This window comes from Eleutherodactylus coqui, chromosome 6 (assembly GCF_035609145.1).
Source record: "Eleutherodactylus coqui strain aEleCoq1 chromosome 6, aEleCoq1.hap1, whole genome shotgun sequence".
In the NCBI taxonomy this organism is placed as follows: Eukaryota; Metazoa; Chordata; class Amphibia; order Anura; family Eleutherodactylidae; genus Eleutherodactylus; species Eleutherodactylus coqui.
In genome coordinates this window covers 128,951,382-128,958,776 of record NC_089842.1, presented here as the reverse complement: position 1 = coordinate 128,958,776, position 7,395 = coordinate 128,951,382, and the positions used below count along the sequence as shown (strand labels likewise).

The window sequence follows — 7,395 nt, the reverse complement described above, 5'->3', positions numbered from 1 at the left end:
TGCTTGGAAGGCATTAACCCTCTTCATACTGATGAGTGCAGAGCCTTGTGCTACTGTAGCATACAATGGGTTAATCAGCAGTTGTTGCAGTTGGACTTGTAGCTCAGTCTGCTGCCTTCTGAGCTCTCTGCTGCCTAAAAGTGTGGGTGGTGACTGGAGGAGGAGAGAAAGGAAGCTGGTGAAAGAGCTCAGAGCCTGGATCTAGGGACAGAGCTGCCTGTCATGTGCATCCTAGGCAGGGGTGATATCTCAGCCATCGTTGCTGCCTGCATGAGGGGCTAGGCAGGACCCCAGTAAAACATTGCCTGCCTCATTTACATGGCTCCTCCCAGGATCTTTTAATGTCTGCAGTGCTGGGAGCAGGAGGCAGGACCGGGAGCTGGAGGCAGAGCTGAGCTGCGATCACACTAAGGACAGGCGGCCGCTCCGCTCACATCCCCTGCACGGAGCTCTCCGGGTGCGCTGCGCTCCGGCTCCACTGTTCTGACAAGTGCGCCCGGAGCGCACTGGGTCGTCCAAGCGGCGCACAGGAGTCCGCATCAGGGCGCACAGGAGATCGGGGCGCCCGGACTAAGAAAGCACCTTTGGGATTACTGTGATATTGGGGAGCAGTGACCCCGGGATGTGCCATTCGGGCACCAGGCTCAGGGTGGAAGATGCTTTACTCTCCTGAGGGGGTTCGGATAGCGCTGGAGACCCCCCGGGAGAAGCTCCAGGAGTCTGCCGGGGACCGGGCACTACCTGCTACTGGCCCGGCTCTGAACCCCACAGCATTGGATTGAGCCCCTGAGCAGCACCCCAAAGTTTGATTGGATTTCTTGATTATTTTGGATGCACAGAGAGAGGATCCTAGTAGGGGGCTTCATGATGAGAAGTAGGAAAGGAGGGCGAGACCCAACCAGGTAAGAGGGGCACCGAGGGCACCTTGTGTACAGATGTCTATCTATAGGTATCGCTATCTATAGTCAGCAGTATCTATAGGTATCACTATATCTGTAGGTGAAGACGTTGAACGCCTTGACTGCTTTCACTGACTGACATGAGCTATAGGTGATTTATAGCACTTCTGGGGCTGACTATAGGTGACCTGTGAGAATGGGAGATGGACTTATAGCTGCTCTAGGTGCTGATATAGGGGATCATCCCATTGGGGTCTTTCTATTGTGTATATATAACATTACATGTCTTGAGATTAAATCCTAGGTGATCAGATGTAAGGAAATTTAATTACAAGTATCGGTTATTTAGGGAACGCTGAAGATCGGATCGTGCGTAGTAATCTATTTTACCTTTGATCAAAGAGCTATATTGGATCAGTCCTATAACGGAAGATCTATGTGAGAGAATTTTTGGGGGGCTAAATACAGTAAATCAGATTTGATCTTTACCAGTGATCCATAGGAGACAATGTTCTATAGGATTGGGTCTTCGAGCAATGTTCTGTGGAATCAGATAATTGGGAAAGATGCTACATAGGATCAAGTCTTTGATGAAAAATCTATAGAAAACCAGTTATTTAGCGAAGTGATCTACAGTACCAAATCTTTTAGGACGGATCTATAGGGGATCAGTTATCTAGGGAAGTGATCTAAAGTACCAGATCTTTAGAGAAGGATGTATAGGGGATGTTATTTTGCAGCAGGTATAGTAGATCCGATCTTTATAGAGTGGTGTGCGGGGATCGGTTGAGTCTACAGACTCATTCCTGGACTTGTTTACGGAGTTAATTCTCCTTCTCGGTGGGAAATCGATTACTAATCACAGGAAGGTTTTTGTCATTAGTGTTCTAGAGGGACATTAGCTATGAAGGTGGCACTCTGCAAGTCAAGGTGGACTGTCCGGGAAGTCTAACCTGCTGCACAGTGTTTCTCACCCCCCAAAAGTCTGTCCTCCATTAACAGACGCAGCAAGAACTGGACACTGGGTTCACTCTCACCCAGTACAACCAGTGCGAGGGAAGGCGCGGGCACCACCCGGCAGAGAAGTGGCTGCTACCTGTCTAGGAATCCATCATATAGACAATGGTCGTCGTATCACATATAAGAGCCATCAAGAGTCCGGGCTCAGAGTCCGGGGATTTCTGTATGTGCACTATTAGATATAGTAGTGGTGACATGTATATCAGGTTTATGTGCGTCGGCGAGGTGTTTACTGTAACTAAGCCCTCATTTGCCCACATTACTGCAGTGATGCCACCCTGTGCCCTGTCTGGGTCTCACATGATAGACAAGTCTTCAGCGCCACTGCTGCCATCACAGCGCAGGATGCTGCTTACAGTGTGCCAAGATGCCCAGAGATACATGCAGGACCTTGTGGTGCCAGGTCTCCCTCTGATGCTTTGCTACTATCCGAACTCTGGCAATTTTTTTGGGCACAACATAGTCGCAGCCAAGCCATTTCCAGAATGGAGCAGCATATGGGTCTTTATATGCGGTGACAGCAGGCTCATTAACTGATGGGGTTGAAGGCAATTCTTCCATTATGGTTAAGTGGTACAAATTGACTAGATGAGGCTATTATGGGTTATGAGGCTCAAGGCAGGAGCAGCCTACATCTCCAAGCAAACGTTTAATCCATATTATCCAGAATAAGCCTGGATCTGATCTCTGAGCACACATGCGAGAGTACAAGGAGGGGTTAACTGTTCACATAAACTAGACAGGTAGATACACAACATCTCTGCTGACCCTGCAGCACATTGCATTCCTGTAGATTGGGGATACGTGATCAATAAATCTTGTTGGATTTGCTGTAGGCAGCAGCAAATGACCAAAGCTTTAGTAAGACTACATACAATATTAGTTGTCCTGTAAATGGATGTAGTATATGGTAGCTTCTTGATTCTGATTTACTGATTACTGATCACAATATGAATATATGAATGGGAGTTGCACCCCATAAATAACTGTGAATGCAGCAGAATAGTGCTAAAATGTAACCATGAAATCATGCAGTTCTCCCCACAGACTAGATGAGTCTTTGACATCCTGCAGAGATACCAAAAGATCATTTTATATAAACTCAAGCTTAGTTACTGAGACAACTCATCCCTGGCGATTTGGGTAAAAGACAGGAGTTATGACAGGAAGAGTTGAGTTGAGAAGCCTCAGGGGGCTCCAGGACTTCACCTCCTATGAGTGACCCTCACTCCATAAGAGTTTGGGGAGGAACTCCTATGCTATATGCTCTGTGCCTCAACTGATGGCACCCTACATTATATGACTGCATGACCCAGACACGGACCCTTCACATTCCTTCACATTCCTAGTTCCCCCAGTGTTGTGCTGACTGAGCAGCTTATGCAGAGTTGATTCACATTCAGTTCATTACTGACCTCTATCTGTAAGAACTGTGCAGCCATTGTTTGTGTGGAGCCATGAAGCCAGAATTTCTGTACAGCCAACTCCTCTCTCCAAGCTCAGAGGGAACCAGGATTTATTTCCTCCATAAACCTGGACAAATTGCACATTATAAATGGAGAATATAATGGCAGGCACAGGCTGTAACTTTACTTGTCCAATTCAATGTAATGTGACGGTTCTGTAGGGGCAGGATAGGAGAAAACACCAAATTTATTTTACAAATTGTAATATTTTAGAACTTGTAATATTGTTTAGCTGCAGGAAAATGTGGAAGTTAATGGGATTGCTGTCTGGCTGGAAACCACAGAGGAATGTGGCTGTTATGGAGGAAGCACATTTCGTATGTAGTTGTAGTAGCAGTAATAATACATTTTTAGTATTGTTATATTTTTATGTTTTATTATCCTCATCATACTCGTCATTAAACTGATCATTCTCCACATTGTATACATTTCCTCCTTGCTTACTTCTGCTGGATAAGTTGTTACTAGTGATTTACTCTGTTATTACTATAGACCATATATAATGACCTGAAAACAAAGTAGTCACATATACAACCTGCTGTGTCTTATTATAGTAACTCTTTATATTGTGGCGGTACCATAAACTCTGCCATCTGCTATCCCCTGACATCCAGTAGCGGGATTCGTGGTTGTTGTTCTCCCTACTCTCGGAATAACTGCAGCTATACTTTACTACATTCTCTAAAGTGTATTCTATAATTTAAACACAGAACAGTAATTATTATAATTATTATTATAGTTTTTAGCACTTACTAGACAGTCAATAATAGATTTTTTTATATAATATTTGCTTCTAAACAATAAAGGAATGTCCTAAGTATATACAATGTAACTCCACTTGTCTCTGATTAGATAGATTAGATTTTATTCCCCAGATCCTGGAGTGAGATTTTTGCTTCCTTGGTATTTCCAGTTTCTGCATTTTGGGCCATATAGTGACCGTCTCCCTCTTTGGTGACTTTTTCCCTCTGTAGTGACTCTTTCCTACAGGAGGATGGGACAGAGGGCATCTTCCTAATATTCTGGACAGGTAGATTCTTTATTACAGCAGCTCCAGTCATTATTCTACAATATAGAATTTATGTAAGTTGTCTCATTGAGGGGATGTGAGGCCTGTTCTGTATACATACAAGCCATAGTCGCCAGAAAGGAAGACGCAGGAGAGGCTGAGGGAAGCTGGAAGCAAAAGTCACATAAAAGGGGGGGAACAGGGATGAACATACCATATGTGAAACCTGTGCAGTTGCCTAAGGGCACTCTATATAAGAGGGGCCACTTATAAGCAATTTCCTATTGTCTTTTGGATTCCATATAAGGACCTGAAAGAATGATTTTTATAGCTCACAACTGAACTATTGGGGAGCAAGGACCATATATATTGTTCTTGTATGTGCCCTCTGCTGTTTGTGCCAACCAATAAATACAGTGTTAGAAAATATTTTGCATCACGAAAAGTGGTATATTGTAATATCTTATAATATAGTTTAATCTAAACTATTAATAGAATCAGTAATATTGTGATGTAATATTATAATATTGCTGCACACACTGTATAAACGCTTGATCCGCATGTAGAGTCTGAGAGAGCAGAGACTTATCCACAGGCGTTGGCTTCTCGGGGATATGAGAGGGGTGATTTACTCAGCTTATTCTGCAACCTCAATTTCCTCACTTCACTACAATAGCGTTTTTTTAAAATCTTTCTTTCTATAAATTCCTGCAGTTTATAAATTCATTGTTTATTTTTACTTCTGTTCCATGTATCAATATCATTTCTCATAGTACATAGCTGTTTATTAACAACATTTATTCTGTCTACATTACTGTGTTTTGTGCCTCATGCCTCAGTGATGTCTCCTGGTGCCTCATGCCTTTGTAATGTCCCGCACTTCCAGTGCACTGCTTGACCACATTCCCATGAATATTATTTTATCCCATAAACGTCCCTTAACTCCCGTGCAGGTGACTCCTCCACTTTATTAAAGTCATAATTCTTATGTTCGGTTGGTTTTACCTCTCTTATGTGACTTTGCTTTGGTATAAACAATCATGTGTAGCCTTGTAACCTCATGCAAAAGTAACATTAGATATTGTGTCCAACGGAGATGCACAGCAATAATTCTGGGTCCAACTGCCAATAAATAATTTATGAGATCTCATGAATGAATGTAATGTCTCTATGATCAATCATCCTGTCTACATTACACCCTTTATATAAACAGTCAGGCCTTGCTGTCTTCACTGCCCATTATAAAGAGTGATATATGTCCTGATATACAGACCCAGCAATACGCCTCACTCTACAGAACTGGAATCTTGATGCAGCCTCTATATATACCGGGACGTTGTCTATAGCAAAAGTTAAAGTCAGGACACAGGTGAGGGGAGTTTACTACTTCTCTGTTGTGGCAGGGGACTATTTAGGCCCATTCAGGCTCTATGGCCTGGTTTGGCTATAACCTCTACACTCTCTATAGGTACAACATGACCAGCATCAAGTGAGTATTAATGTTTCCAAGGTTTTATGCCTTGGACAATTCCATTGTTTGAGTAGAACCTCTGATGGGAAGTTGATTGCACGGCGTTCTGCTGCTGGGACCACCAAAGATCAGCTATAATCTGGGAGGAATCTGATAGCAAGTGTTCAACTTACTTTTAGCACCACCACAGGAGAAATGAAGCATTACACTACTTTTATTATAATCAATGAGCTGTCTGTGTAATGTATGGAGGTGCTCAGTCCTACAGTGTGAAAGCCACTCTTTGTAGCTACGCTTGACTCTTGCATGTGAGTCCTAAGTGGGAGTCTTCCCCAAATTCCCTAATAGAATAGTTGAAAATGGATTTTCTAAACGAGACATGATATCAGTACAGATGAAGAGCGGCCAAACGTACGATACAAATATTCTGATTAAAATATATATATATATAATATAGCAATAAATAACAATAACAAAGGCTATTAATAATGTAAATACTATAATAATATACAGAAGTACCAATTGTATAATTCTGCTGATCCTGTACCTGGCACCGGTTTACGTTTCCTAAAATTACCCATCATGAATTTGTTAAATCTCAATAAGCAGAATTAAAAGGATTATATCACCAATTTTTTTAATTGATTAAAACCAGATAGAGAAATATATTACATTGTTATAATCTGTTTTTCTTTTCTGATTGTAGAATTTATTATTCTGCTGTCTATACATGACTATGGGGGCTGTCATCTTTCCTGACCTCTATTTAACAGCATTTAGAAGATATGCTCTACAGCAGCCTCATGGGCCATTCACATAATGGACAATAGCTGATCCATTGACTTGTATAGGAGACTGCTCTAGGCATGCTTTCTGACCTGTGCAGTGGTCGTTCTGCAGGTAGGGGGAGCTGATAGTCACAGTTGACACCTCTTGTGAATGGTGGATCCTGTGTTCTCTACATATAGGTGTTACCTAGCAGTGTAATCCTGCCTGTGATGTTAGTGAGATGACTGAAAAGCTATCTCTATAGAAAAGTAAGTATCAGTCTATAGTTGGGCTCTGTGGTAAATGTGGAAAATGCAGGATTTAAGATTTTTTTTTATTATAACCAAAAATTAAAAACAAATCGGCATAGATTCTTAAAAATGTTTAAAACAAATATGATTTATACAATAATTTTCTGATGACACCTTCCCTTTTTAAAGTAAAAGTTTTGTAAAATCTGAAGTGCATTATGTATATTGTTTAGTTTTTTTGCTGAGAAGGCAAGCGGTACAGGTTTGACTTCGGAAATGGATGCCGTCATATAGTTATGTATCATATACATCAACAGCGCTTATTGTCATCCTCATATTCAAAGTCACTATGAGTTTTTTTGCGTTCATTGATGAACGATGGCCTGTGTAACTGCCGATAGACAAGCGCACAAATTATCATTCATCGCTCAATCACTGGTGGTGTTTACACTAAACAATTATCTTTCAGTTTAGCATGATCTGGCAATAAAGCTATCCTTCATTGTAAAAG

The 7,395-nt window shown here is 41.8% G+C and overlaps 1 protein-coding gene across 1 annotated transcript in view; it reads left to right on the top strand.

The window, feature by feature from the left end:
• The first annotated feature begins 211 nt into the window (after nt 1-211).
• Nucleotides 212-7,395, top strand: part of FLRT2 (fibronectin leucine rich transmembrane protein 2) — a 50,366-nt gene continuing 43,182 nt past the window's right edge. Inside the window, exon 1 of the mRNA XM_066607595.1 lies at nt 212-902. The gene's annotated coding sequence lies outside the window, so the exon portion shown is untranslated. The remainder of the gene's footprint in view (nt 903-7,395) is intronic.